This window comes from Anas platyrhynchos, chromosome 3 (genome assembly GCF_047663525.1).
Source record: "Anas platyrhynchos isolate ZD024472 breed Pekin duck chromosome 3, IASCAAS_PekinDuck_T2T, whole genome shotgun sequence".
Lineage (NCBI taxonomy): Eukaryota > Metazoa > Chordata > Aves > Anseriformes > Anatidae > Anas > Anas platyrhynchos.
This window is the reverse complement of record NC_092589.1, coordinates 14,717,430-14,732,324: the sequence shown is the minus strand read 5'-3', so window position 1 is coordinate 14,732,324 and position 14,895 is coordinate 14,717,430. Positions and strand designations below refer to the sequence as shown.

General features: G+C 43.4%; 1 long non-coding RNA gene across 4 annotated transcripts in view; it reads right to left on the bottom strand.

The window, feature by feature from the left end:
• The window catches only part of LOC106017872 (uncharacterized), a 30,136-nt gene extending 17,471 nt beyond the window's left edge, over positions 1–12,665 (bottom strand). For all 4 annotated transcript variants that reach the window (XR_005264887.2, XR_003496129.3, XR_011808028.1 and 1 more), the window contains exon 1: positions 12,576–12,665. This is a non-coding gene — a long non-coding RNA (uncharacterized lncRNA). The remainder of the gene's footprint in view (positions 1–12,575) is intronic.
• Between the last annotated feature and the right edge of the window lie 2,230 nt (positions 12,666–14,895).

Here is a 14,895-nt window from a genome sequence, read left to right as displayed (position 1 = left end):
CACTAAGCTTTTACTGAGCTGACTTCAAATTACACCTGGAAGCAACATCTATTCTAGATCATCAGCCCCTGCAACTGGACACACGGTGACTGGCTACACAATTTGAGACTTTGAGCTGAATTTCACTGTCAGTTTAGGGACTGACCCTTACGAGCAGCAGTCTGAAATCCAGCAACTGCAGGAAAAGGACAAAACACCCGGAGGAAGCAACACTCACCACCCTATCCATAGCAATGACAAAGCAGCACCTAATTCAGAAAAACAAACAAACAAAAAAAAAAAAACATTGCAAAGTTATGTTTGCACAGTCAGTGAAGAGGAGGGTAAGGAGACATCAGATAGCAGCTGACAGCTGCACGAAGGGCAGCTAGAGCAATGATGAGCAGTGTTCTTGGGAGACGATGCATCGGAGGACATCCAGAGAAATTTCTTCCCCAGAAAGTCCCCTGGGTGACCAAGGAAGCTGAGAGGAAGATCCCCAGTTGTGGTAAAGCTGCAGCTGCCCTGATCCAGTGTTTGCAATATGCGGTTAGATTGCAGATTGCCAGCAGTCCTTCCCACCAACACTTCTGTGAATCGATGTGAGATAGCACCTAGCCTTAGCACCCTGCACACTTGCCAACAGGCAGTTTTTATCACATCCTGGATCGCAGGGTAGATTTCTAGGTGTACGATACAGCCTGAACAACATCCGGTAACCACAGATGGCAAACTGAAGTTATCTTATTCAAAATAACATTATGGAAAAAAACGCAGTTTGAAGAATAGAGGGGGCTGTTGGGAATTGGGAGCAAACATCAAAATTTTTAAACAATGAGATTTTGTCGGTTTCCTATTCCCAATTTAATTTTTTTTTTTTTTTTTTTTTTAGAAAAGACTTTAAAAAAGACAAAGTTCACCCTTAAATATTTTTAAAAGCTTTATAAATGGATTATCTGAGCACAGCAGGCACTGCACTTTTGATAAGTGCAGGATGATATAAGCCTCAGGGAACTTTTGAAGATAGTTCATTCAATAATTCATTCACCTCCCTCTAATACTGCATCGAAGAAATGTTAAACACTGCCTCTGCTTTAATAAGTGAATGAAGGCTCCAAATGCAGATTCCTCACAGGATGAATTCAATTTACCATCTTCCTCAAAGTAATCCTCTGCAAGGCAGTGTCAGGAAAAAGGCTCAGGAGCAAAGTACCATGCATGTACCAATAGATAACTTTATCACCTAGCTCTAGTCCTTTCTGAAATACAGACTCTGAGTTTGAAGTGCAGGTACTACAGGTGGTGACTCTTTCATATTCTGAAGCAGCCTCTAAAGCTCCCTTCTAGGCCAGATAATTGGGTAGAGGTGGTTTTCTGCACAGGGGGACAGCCTTTCACAGAACTTTCGAGATTCTGAGGATTTTTGAGAATTTCTTGAGTGATTCCAGGCAACATTCAAGAGCATGATGTTGGCTGGAGGAACCCAGGGATTTGAGGACAGGGCACTGCATCATCCCCTTATAGTTAAGTTTGCAACCCCTTGAACAAGGCAGCAGAGAGAGGGCAGGCAGAAAAACATCCCAGGTCCCTGCTCTGGGAGACAGCGTACACATGTAAGAGATGCAAAAAAAATGTGCAAATCACCTGAAAACGAAGTTTTCAAATGAAAAAGAAGTCAAGACTGATATGTCATTGGTGAAGTATTTCCAGAATAGCTCCTGAAGCACCAAGAAAAAACTCCACAATACAGGCCTGTTTTGAGCCCTTTGAAATGACAGGAGGAAACAAATAAACCAATCCAGAATATTCAACAAACTGAAAGACCATTTTCCTTCCCTGACGGGCAGCTCTAGTTTTCAAGCCAATTGGGGAAGCAGTCATCTTTATACAGCGTGACTTATAACCTTGAGTTTGTTTAAGATTAAATGCTTTGAAAAAGTTATGGTTTGGTTATTTAATGACACTCGATCAACACTGGAAAGCAATCAGAGAGGCCACACAGAAAGCGGTGGCTGATTTTCAGAAACTGACGAAACAGTAAGCGTGAGGGGCTTTGAGGAAGCAGCGGGAGGATGTCCCGTGATGCTCGGAGGTTGCTGGCTGCTCGTCCTGTGCCTGGTTTTGAGGGCTTAGGCATGGTTCTGCTTTTGTTCCCACTGCACAGGCATCTGAGCCCTTGCCCGCGCTTATTAACAAGGAACTTCTGACATTCAGCACATACCCTGCCTTAAAATGAACTTACACATCTTGGTTTTCAGTCTGATATAAATAGCCTGGAAATATACCCAGCCTTATGCCTCTGTCCTCGATCTCCAGACACTCTCCTTGGCCACGGGTGGACTCTTACCACTTGCTGCATAGTCCTGTGGGCTGCAGATGTCCCAACACTGACTTTAGTGAACACTCACTGCTTTTAATCCTGACAGCACATCCTCTCCTTTGGTCCTGTGTGAGATTTTCAACAGTTTGGTGTATTTGGACACCATAACGTTTCCCCCATTGAGACTGGAAATGCTGAGAAGTAATTTAGGCGAGTAAGGGTGTTGGTGAGCTCCAATACCTGTTGACGTAAGTTTGCTAGAGCTCCTGAAGTCAGTGTCACCAAAAAGGACTTTGGCTCAGCCTTTCCTTCCCGTGGAGCAGCACGCCATGTGGCACACATCTGCTCAGATCTGCTCTCAGGCATTTTTACAGTCCCCCAGCGCAACCTCCAACAGATATTAAGACCTATTAAGATAAATGTGTGGATATTTATGAAGGAAGACTTTTGATGTCCGAGTCAAATTTTATATAAGTGGATGTTTATACATTCATTTCTTTTCCCATGTAGAAATATATTTCCCATGTAGAACCCAGAATTAGTTCTCTCTTGGGACCGATTTTGATTTAGCTTCGACAACCCCATTATCGAATGTAACTCTGCTGACATACAGTTGAATAACATTTGCTATTACGGTTGCAATATATCTTGCTTGTGAGATCTGCAGATCCCTTGGAAGCAGGAGTGCTGCTGTTTTGATTCTGATCAAGGATTCTGCACAGTCTTTCACCACCAGGGCTCCATAATCCCTTTCAGTAGGATTATGAGCATCATATCCAAGCTTATGATTTCCTCAGCCTAGAACTAAGGTGAGCCTGGCTGAGATAGATCCTGACCTTCTTCATTTCTGCCACCTCCAAGGCCATGACAATTAAAAAAAAAAAAAAGATTCTAGCTTGAGAACTTATTCGGGAAAATTTGCAGAATCACTGAGTAACACAGGAATCTCTAGTCCAACTTCATGCTCCAAGTAGGGCAGCTTCAGAGCTTGGGCATGGGCAACCTGCTCTGTCAAGTTTTGAAAATACCCGGTGATAAGTATTTCCCTCTCTTCATACTTTTTCCCTTTGTTTTGCCTGAATACAGAAATTTTTAAAGTGGTTCCTCGTTGATACAGTGCAAACCACCAGAACAGGCAGTTGGAGGGCTCTTGCAATCCACAGCCATCCTACTGACTCTGTTAAAAGTGCTGATTCATTTGTCACTAGTCACATACTTCCAAAGACAGCTCTCATTTCTCAATTTCTAAGACTGTTTAAGATCATCAAAATGGATGTTAAGAAAAAAAATATCATATCCAGCTTTCAGCAAAGTAATGGCAATATTCCAATATAATTCAATATGTGTCAGGCGAGTTTCCAACCCCAGAAAGCCAACATGGGCTAAAGAAATTCCTTAATAAATATCTCTATGCTACAGATTTTTTTACAGCATACTAAGGAGAGCTCCAAGAAGTCCTAATGTCAGGCTACAGCACATCACTCTGGTGAGAAATCACCATTTTCTTATTTGCAGTGTCTGTCCAATCTAACACCTGAACTCAGAGGGGTGATCCAAGGACAACAGATTCCAGCACAACTCGTTTTGCTGAATTTGGCATATCAACAATGAAAAGCACCATCATCAAATAAAGCAAATGGTTAGAGCTGTACCAGCAACAGCAAGGAATCTCAGAATTAACACCCCATTCTCCCAAGTCGGTCTCCAGTGCCAAACCCCAAATACACTGTCCTACTGAGACTTTTCTTTTTATCCCACAGGGAGGAGATAAATATTTCTGGCCTGAGTAAAAATAAAGTGGCTTTAGCATGAGACAATACGTTTTTGTCTCTTCAGGTTCAGCATTAGACCCTGTACAGATATCTCTGCCACACTCAAGATGTTCAGTGAAGAGCTGCAATTAGAAAAAAAAGAAAACGTGGACACAATGAGTGATGAACCAGCAACTGTGATGAATGCTCCTGTCCTAGAAACCTGGAAGCATCAGGAAAGACAGCCTGTGTGAAGTGGTTCCCACCCTCAAGATAATTGCTAGCTGGAAGTACCATCACCAGAAGACAGTGGGTACTAATGAGCTCTTTCTTCCAGCAGGTTAAAGGTCCTTCTTCCAAAAGAGAACTAGAAACTGGTGCTTTTTTCTTTGTAATTTTCTTTTTTCCTGGCTGTTATTGTGAGTACAGTCAGAGCACTGGACGAGTCTACAGTGCTTGGCACTTCCAGAACAACCCAGCATGCCTCACTGGAGACAAACCTGTTGGGAGCCCAGCATCTGGTAACAGGGTAAATTTTGGTGGCCCAGGTTGTGACACGTTCGATGTCACACTCAGAACCTGACATTTGAATTTCTTGAGGTTTTATAATAAAAAAAATACTCCTATTTCCCAAGTGTGCCTCCATCTTCTCTACCACCACTGTTTCGTACTAGTTACGATCCTGGAGCACTCCAACTCCAAACATGTCCAGACGCACTGAGAAGACTGAAATCACATGAGATCTTTCCACGATTTGGATAAAGGTATGATAATACGTACTAGCAAGAAAAATCTAGTAAGGTTATTAAAGGGCATAGATCTGGGAAATACTGCAGCTAGCTCGCTAAAGATGTCTGCTTGTTGTTCAGAGACAGCAGCATGACAAAGCATCAGGTTAAATATAGTATTTGAGAGAGAAAAATCTCACGGTGACAAGAGTAAGAAATCCATGCCAGCAAAATACAGTCGTTAAGCTGCACGCGTGCATTGCCAGGGACAGGACACGGCATCTTCCGCCTCTCACCGAGCTCTTCAGCAGTCAGTGCAAGAAAAAACCTCCCTCGCTGAGGCGAGAGCATGGTTTCTGTCTTCCCCTGGCAAGCCAAGGCAGCTCCTCGCCTGCCAAGCTCTGAGCCTCCCTCCAGCAGAGGGGAGTGCAGCCTGTTCAGCAGGAGCCGCCAGGAGCTCCAGGAGAAGGGGAGAGCTCGACATTTGCACTTGGGATGATGCTTTCCTCTTGCACAAATATTCTCTCACCCAACTTAGCACTGGAGGGAAAGCAGGCTGAGGTTAGCAGGCTTTCAGAGACGGTGAAGCTTGGAAAGAAGCTGGTGCTAGATGAGAAATCTGCTACAGGTCGGTTTTTCCAGCTCACAAAGGTTTGCAAAGAACTGGTCATGCATTTCAATTCTGAATTGGTTGTTTATAGAGCCAAATTAATATGTTTGCAAACTCCATTACTAGATGCAATGCATGGTTCAGCCTAACTCTGCCCGTCTTGCTTTTCTGCAGAGCACCTGATCTCTACACTTCTGCTCACAAAATTTTGTGTGAGCAGCTTTTTTTTTATATGTTCCCGTAATAGATTCACATTTTCCTCTTGCTACTGCTGAAAGTGTTCCAGAAAATTTTTACTTCCCTCTAAAAAGATATTAGACAGCAGCATATATACTTTAACTTACATCCTTTTGGTGTGAGCAGGTAAGCACATCTGTCACAGCGCAGCCTTCTCAGAGAGCAATAATCCATGTCAGTGCGGCCGAGGTCACCGCTAAAAGTTTTGTGGAACAAAAAAAAAAACAGACAAAAACGAGAGAGCCAAGTGCAAATAGACACACTTGCACAATCTACCTTGGTGTTCTCATTCTCAAAATGCATTTGAGATTTAGTATTGAGCTCTATTGTCTCATTAATGCTCTTTCAAGATCACATTTATCCGTATCAATCACCATAATTGCCACACTGTAAAGAAATCCTATTAGAGTTATGGCTGCCTGGATTTCACAGTTCAGTGCTAGACAGAGCCTTTAACAAAGTGTACAAGTAGCCTAAAATTCAAATGCATCTAGGAGGAATTGCCTTTGCCCTTGGGTTCATTTTGTTAACTCCAAATGGGACCTGAAGAACCCTTTTCCTCCGTACCCATGGGGCTGGTCTCTCCTTTAAGTTTCTCCTTCACCATCCAGCATCACATTTCTACCCTGCCTTGTCTGTTTTCCCTACGTGGGCTCAGCTCTCCACCTCACAAGGCTCCACATAGACTTTCTGATTAAGTAAACCAGGTTGTTCCCAAGGGAGTGCAGTGTCAGCAGATTTGGACACCAGCTGCAGTAACCTCAGTTTCGCTTTGCTCCGGAGGAGCTGGCAGTGGATCCAGCGCATAAACATGTTTGCCAGACTCGTTCACTGGTGAGGGTAAGAGGAATTGACAGCTCTCACAAGAAATATACGTCAGGAAAGCAAGGATGCTATTAATATGGAAAAGGTAGTAAAAGTAATAAGCCATATGGAACAGCTACCAGACAGAAATCAGGGTCCATCAGCAGAAAAACAGAAGCAGCACAATTTGTTCCTCTGTCTCCAGATGCAGGCCTTGATGCTAAATTATTGTACCATGAAGAGAAGAGTTATTTAGCTATTCCAAAGGTGTTTAACCTTTCTTAAATTTACAGCACATTTTGAGTTATATTTCTCACACGGTTTATGGAAAGAGATGCTATGACTCCTGGAGTCTCTCCCAGCTCAAAGTAGAACTGCAAAAAGTCCCCAGGAATGCATATGCAAGTCTGCCCATCACAAAGTTGCTTGTTTGTGTGTTCGTTAGATGGGTTTTATTGTGTTCTTTGTTTGCTTTAATGAAATGTTCCCTTTGTCCACAGGATGTCTGTCTTGTTCAGACCTGACAGATGAATGTCTCTCCTCTAGTTTAAAATTCAGCGTTCTGCACCCTCTGCAATATTGTAACGCTGCTTAGCACAAAGCTTACTGTGCAGGCAGATGTGCTTATTTCCCCCAACCTTACAGTAAGGTAGCTGAGAAAAAATGAGGCCAAATGCCTTAAACCAGCAGCAGTCAGGGACCACCGTCCACCAGGAAGCTCTAAGGAATCCTATTTCAACCACCACTCATCCAAGGGATTAAAAGGGCACTCGTTTTCCTCAAAGGTACACGAGACCCCATCTTTTTGAAAACCCTCCCCCAAAATTTGGCTTCTCCTGGGAACTGGCCATGAGACACTTGCTGGAGTCCTTCCTCAACCTTGCTTTTGGAGCAGCTGCTACTGGACACTGACAAGAGGCACATCACAATACAGCAACTCCTACGTGGTTCATTTGTGAGCCTGGCAGCCGGCTCCATCCTTCTTCCAATTTCCTCTCTAAGCAGTCAAATAACTCATCTGCTCTGCGTACACGCTCCTGGCTCATCTGCCACCCACCACGCAGAGCAGGGACAATTTGGAGGACATCTGCTCTGAACATTCGCCTGATGCTGAATGATGGAGCTTAGCTTATACCGACAAAGACAGACTTTTTGAGACTTCCCAGGTTGGAGACTAGCAATCATACAAGAAGCAAAATTGTCCATATCCAGCAAAGGGATAAGAAAACAGCTGAGTGTTTTTTCTCCTTTGCACCGCATTGGCAGCGAGCGAAACACTCGCTAGGTTTGCTTTGCAAGTGAAGCACTTCACAAAGCGGATCAAAGCACTTCCCAGATCTCAGCAATAGTATGGATCATTTCCGAGTAACACATCCCATGGAGCGAACTACTCCTTGCAGGGTTGCACCAGCCAAAACAGGATTAGCAAGCGGTAGAAATAAACAGAAATTTTCACACTTCTGAAAGCAATCACTGCTAGAATAACTCACAACGTGCAAAGTGCCTTCACTCCAGAAGATACCTACACTCAGGAAAAAAATGCACGCAATGGGATCCCACGCCGCCGAAATGCCATCGCTTTTGAGAACAACCACTAAAACTGTTAAATCACATTTTGCATTCTTGTTCCAACTCATTCAGGGGCACATGGAAAAAGCTGACTGCAAGAGACCTTGTACCTGGGCTCTTGAGATTGTGTAGAACAAAATAGATTTCATTGTCTCAAATAATGCTGCAAATATCTCAGTGCCATCTGTCCTTGTAAGCTATTACCATCGGTACCCTTTGTAGGAATTACAGCGGAGAATCCAACAAAAAGGAGGGTCCCAACATGCCTATTTCTGTAAATTCACATAATGACACATCATCCCTCCTCTGAACAGCTTGAAACACAATAGCAGGAAGGAAAATGCAGAGAGAGAAAAGCTATTTTTTTTAAGAGGTATACAGACCAGAGAGATTCATTATAAATCCGCCTGCATTGTGTGATCACATGCTGCCAGTGACAAATTCGAGGGGGGATACCAGACTAGCACCTCTTTCTTACTATATTTGCCTGGCATCTTAGCCACAATAGCTATTATCATGTTAAATAACCTCTGACAGGTTATCTCTGGATGAGGCTCCTAATTTATTGATTGAATGATTGATTGAAGCATCTTCTGTTGAGGAGTTTCACAGCTTCGTTATGCAATGCATGGGAAAGGATCCTTCCTTCTGACTATTTTAATGTATGTTTTTTTTTTCCCTTCAAGTATTTGAACATTTTTCAGTTATTTACTCAATCCCTGTTCCTATCGGTGAACAGAGAGGACTTGAGCACAGCCCTTTCAGTTGTTTTCTTCCCAACTGAATAATAGTAATTCTTTTTAATTCTTAATTCTTATTAATAGTAATTGAAATTCTTCTTAAAAGAGTATTTGCCCAAATTTTGGCTCCCAGATCTCCTCTTTCCATCCCTCTATTGCACCACTGTTATTCTCCAAGAATGCAAAGGTTTGTGCCATGTCTAAGTCTGAGGCACAGGTGGGATTTGTATAGCAGTATAATGGTGTCACTTGGTTTCCTCTGTATATCTTTCCTAATAATTACATCCCATTTGCCTTTTTTGACCATGCTGAGATGTGAACAGATGTTTTCAGAGCTATAACACAATACCTCAAATCCTTGGATCCTTTTTGTGATTAGTGCCTCATAATTTAGAGACCAAAAATACATAAACACACTGAAGATTTCACACACACACCCAAAAAAAAGATATTTTTCTGTTAAAGACATGCAGGAGATTCCACAACCAACCTCTCCCCATGGAGAAAATCAGTGCTCATTCCTCCTCTACCTTTTAAAACATTTATATGTAAAGGACTTTCCTTCTAGCTTCATCACAGCTCTATTTCTCATTCCCATGCACCCACTAATTCTGTTCATTATTATGATTTCTGCTAATGTGCCTGGGAATCCCCTGCAAAATCCAGTGCTACCACGAAGCTTGGAGAACATCCTTGAGCCAAACTGAAGACTCTGGAGTCTTTAGAGTTTTATTCATCAACCTAGTGCAACTCCACATAATTTTCCTCCTTTACTGGAGAACAGCGGTGTAGTTTTAACAACCTGCCATCATGGAGCTCTTACACAACATTGCTCAAATTACTGGTGTCTTTATTCTAATTTCCTTCTTAGATAGGACAGGGAAATCTGATTAGTTTCATCAACAAAAGCTTCTGTCTCTTAGCATCTGCCCTTCCCCACCTCCAGAGATAAGGGAAAAATTTTAAATCTCTCAGAAAGTCAAAGTTCTTAATCAAGGGGGGGAAAAATATACAGTAAAAGTTAGCAAGGGAAGAGCAAATGAAGTGGCTGTACTGGAGAACATATGTTCCTTCTGAAGAGACACTCAGGCTGATGCCAACAGCACACCGGCTGCTCCCATGCTTGTCACAGCACAATTTGACTCGGTTCCAGGCAGATAGGAAGCTTTAGCAGGATCACACTGCAGATTAGCTCTGCAAACGGAGTTGAAATTATTAAGAATCTGTCACTGCTTCCAGATAAACTTGAAGCACAGATGTAAAATTGCTTGGATGTTTTTAAACCAGAATCCTTACACTTCTGGTAACCTTAAGAGCTCAGACCACTGTGAATAACTCTGTGGGCTTGAAAAGGTAAGGTTAATCCAGAAGGCCTCTCCAGACTTTAAGCTAAGGTTAGGGTTTAGCTAAAAGCATGATACCATTGCAAGAAGTGTATCTTTTTATGCAGATATTTTTAATCGCTAAATCTGAAGATATCACATCTTCTCATCTGAACTGGCAAGCATAATGCTGGAGAAAAAAAAAAAAAAAAAAAAGCTACACGATTACTTAAGTTTCCTGGTGGACTAACCCTCATAACATGCGTTTGTTACCTGCCCACTAACCCAATACTTAGTGAGGTCTCCCTAAGAGATGGCTGGTCATCAAATAAATGCTACAATAGGCCACAACAGGATCTGCTGCACTTCTGTGGCTACACGTAGCCATAAAAGTTAGGAAAGGACAAATTCGGGAACAAACTGTGCTTTGTATATGTGGTCAATTTCCTCACTAAAGCACCCATTTGACTAGAAAGAGCACCAAAGCCACCCTCCCAACAGCACATCCAGACCACCTGCACCAAGCACCAGCTGCTACACAGCAGGGCAGCCAATAGCCTCCAGCTGACAGACCATCAAGAATTAAAAGGTGCCCACTAAAACCTTCAAAAAAGATGGCCTTAAAATGACTGAAGTTATCCAAAAAGCCAGCTGTTCCAGCTTTGCTAGACAAGCCTCACTATGCCACTATACTCAATAAACCATAAAAACTAATTCTTTCAGCTTTCGTTCTCTGGCGCCCATCCACATATCCTCAGCTGCTTGTGCTATTTAATCTCCTAAAGTCAGGAGATGACACCAAGGAGGCTGTGGCACAGCAACACTGTTAACCAAGGATAATTGTTGGGAGCGGGCAGGCAGGGAGTCAAACAGAAATTGCAAGTGCTTTGCCAGCAGAGAGCAAGGATATCAGCAAAGGTGCCATCTCAGCTAGCTGGGTTTTCCAGGCTGCAAGCGATCAGAAGCAGGCTTATTCAGAGTAAAGCACTAAAAGAAGGTTAAGAGGAAAAAAAGTGCATGTGGTAAACTTTTATAAATGGCTTTCGTTAGGTAACATCGCTTTCATTAGTGGCAACAACATACTCAGGAAAAGTCAGGGTAGGATGCTGGAGTGAGAGCTTGTCTGGAAAGACCAGGCCACAGACTTGATCTGTATGCACAGGCAGACTAGCATAGAGGAAGACATATGCTTAATTCCCCTTTTTGCACTACGTCTTCAACAGTATTTGCAGCACAAGATCCTTGCCCTATGGCCTCACGTTCTCTTGCCACAGAGCATCCATAGCTACAGCATCTAGCACATATAGCTTTAGAAAGCACTAGGTCTTCCCTTCACACCTCTGTTCCATCTACTGTAACATGGAACAACCAGGCAAAGGGTGGCAAGTCTAGAAACCTTGCTTCTTCCTTCCAAGAAAGAAGTTTCTCCAAAAGCCCAACTTTTTTTTTCCCCCCCAAGCATTGTGAAGAAGACATGGCTGCTCGTGGTCTACAGTAAAAAAAAAAAAATCAATTTCAGAAAAAAACAGTTAATATCACGTGAGTCAATGGACTGCTTCAGGGAAGCCTGCATATAATATTGGTGCCAAGTAAGCGTGGCACTAGCATTGTCATCAGATGTATAGGTTCACCAGAACATCAGCATTATAAGCAAATTGCTACCGCTATTTCTTTCCCTTGCATTCAAAGGTCTTTTTAACCATCCTTGGAAGAGTTGCTAGGATCCAACATGGGCAAACCATGGTTTTTCAAGGACACTTTTCTCATGACTCAACACTCATTCAGTGAAATTTTCTCCAGCATCCTGGTGTGAAACACACTCACCCCTGCACCCTGGACAAAGCAGAGGCCGTGGGCACTTCCTGAAAGGCAGCATGCTGACCACACACCACTGCCTCTTTTACTGGACCTGACCTTTCTTCAGCTCTTATGATGGTGCATGACTTGGGTGTAGCATTCGTATTTAAAAAGGCATTGAAGAGCAACAATATGATTCCTGCAGCTCCTGTGGGCAACACATGCTACCATAACCTTCAACAACTCCAAGCTGATTAGATGCTGTACACTGTTACAACTATCCACATGAAAATTGAAAAAACCTCCAGGGACAGATTAAAATCCTTCTATATTTGGGATAAATAAAAATTATGGGATGGTTGAGGTTGGAAGGGACCTCTGAAGGTCCTCTAGTCCAGCACCCTGCTCCAACAGGAACATGGAGACAATCCCATGCAGGGACACAGATAATTTCACTGGAAGAGAGCTCACAGTTATGCTCCGAGTGTAGAAGCACCAGGCAGCTCAGAAACTCAGAGGAGCTTTGGAAAAGCAAGTGTTACCTTGGTGACTGGCACGAGGTATTGTCCTTGACAATAGCATTTAAGGTAGGCTGTTGCATATCTAAAGCCTAAGCTGTCCTACTTAATGGTCAGAAAAGGCACAGGGGATTTTTTTTAATTCCAAATTTGCCAAGCTGCTGTTTCAATGAATAACCTGGCTAAAAAGGCACACTAACCTTCCCAATTGCTATGCAGACCGCAGCACCTCCCGAAGCTCTAGCTCCAAACTGCCTAATTTTAGCAGTAAAATCACTCATAACATTGACAAGACTAGGAAAAGGAAGGGCCAATTCTGGGACTTTTATGCTCTCTTACAGATGTCCCACCTCCTTCCCCACCCATCATCTCCTGGGGATGATGCCCAGCTGGGGAGCAGAGCAGCCCACAGGTGAGAGAGAATAGGCATTAGCTGTGCAGGGAAGGGGGGGAGTCTTGGTCTAGGGCTATACTCTACCACTTCCCATGCAATTCCTTAGTTCATGCTTGATTTAATATTTTTTTCATGTGTTTGCAAGCCTGTTGCCACTAGCTCAGTTACAGCTTGTACCCGTCTCTTTAGAGAGAATGAGGATTTAAATGCAACTTTCCATATGTTATCCAACTACCCTTGCCACAGGAAGGAGAAAGGGGAAAATGATGCCTCTGGTTGCCCTGGGCACTCTCCCCCCCAAAATACAGCATCTAAAGCCCCCCTCAGGCAGAGGCTCAGCATGGAAAATTTTAGCCCCACAGGTGAGCATCTCAGAAAGTTATAGGGAAATGAAAACAAAAGTGATTGAATGGAAAGTGGTTTATGACCTCAGTGCCAGTAGATACTACTGAAGCCCAGGGCAGGGATCACTTGTCATGGGGTGAAAGCAATCTTTCTTACACCACTCACAAACATTAATCAAAGACCTTGGAAAAGTTTGATTTATAGATCATGTATTCCCAACAAGCATGTATTTTTTATTATCCATCAGAAAACATCCATACAGATGACACACTGCCAAACTAGAGGTGTCAGATACTTATTTTTGCAGTCACTAGATGTAATGTTATTAAGCAATCCGAAGGCTGCCTTCAAGAACAAGAAAAATAAATTCTAAATTAGTTAAAATGAATGAATTCATAACAATCACCGCTAAAGTATCAGGTGATCAATCTCTGTCTCCTCTGCTTTTCAATCCTGAATATTAAATTAGCAGAAATAAAAACACTGCATGGGATTCACTGGGGTAAGTCTGGAGCCAGCCCACTCCCGTGACAGAAATGCTTGGCTCTGGCTCTGCCCTGGGCCTGCCAGTAGGTGAGCAGTAGGTGTTAGTTCCAGAGATGTTCTCTGTCAAAATCCTGGTCTTGGAAATCACAAAATAATTGAGATGGGAAGGGGTTGTGGTCCAACTTGGGTAAGGTTGCTCAGGGCTGCGTCCAGATGAGGTTTGAGTGGTCCCAAGGGTGGATATCCTACAGCCCCTCAGGCCTCTCTTCCAGCAGAGGAACCACCCCCGTAGGGGATAAAGGGTTTCCTAACGTACCTTCTTAGTTCCCTCTGGCTGCTGGTAGCTTCCCATTTTTTATGTTTCAAGAAAAGAGCAGGGTTGCTGGGGTCACTGCTGGCGTGGTGAAGGCCTGAGCCGCCCATGGTGAGCATCTGGGTGTCGTGACTGGTTAGCAGTAGTGGGCTGATGACAGCTGTCTCTGAGGGCTGAGATGCTCCTGAAATATCCTCCCTTGAGGAACATCTTCCCACCCACAAGTGCATGGTTGGTGGTAGGTGCAGTGGGGTCAGTTCTTCACCCAGAGCCAGGCAGCTTTTTCATTTCCGAGCGCCTGGAGGCCACCGTTTGATCAACTCACCCTAAAACCAGGGGCAGAGGCATACCCAGACAGTACAAAAGGAAGCAGCAGCCAAAATCAGCTCCCTCTTTCCCCTTTCTGCCCTCCAACTAAGAGTGAAGCAAACATTTTGAGCAAATATTCCTGGGGAAGGCAGAAAAAATTAGGAAACTTGATCACTGAATGGACATGCTGCATGGGACTGCTGCCCTGACAGCCTGGGGTTGGTTCAGACCCCTGAGAGCATGCAGGAGATTATTAATGATAATCTAGCAATTATATTAATTGTATATTGCTCCATCCTGTGTTGTATGAACTGTATTAACAATATTAAGTGGCAATGTGTGAAGTATAAGCAGTATTATCCAGAGGTAAGGAATTCTGTTTTCTCCTCTGCTTTCCTCACTCTTGCCAGAGAGGCGGTGAAGTAGGAAGCCACGCATGGAGACTGAAACAATTCTCACTTGTCCTGAGCTGGGGCAGGAAAACAGAGGCTCAGGGTGCCCCCGAGCTGTGCGCTTGCAGCTTTATGGCATTTGTGCTGTGAGCCATTTAATGCTTTTCAGTGGGCAGCGATATGCTTAGGCTTTGCATTTCGGTTTTATAGGCCACAAGATGCTTCTGAAATGCTTCACCCTTGTCAGGTTTATGGACAAATAGATCTCGTCCTCTAATATT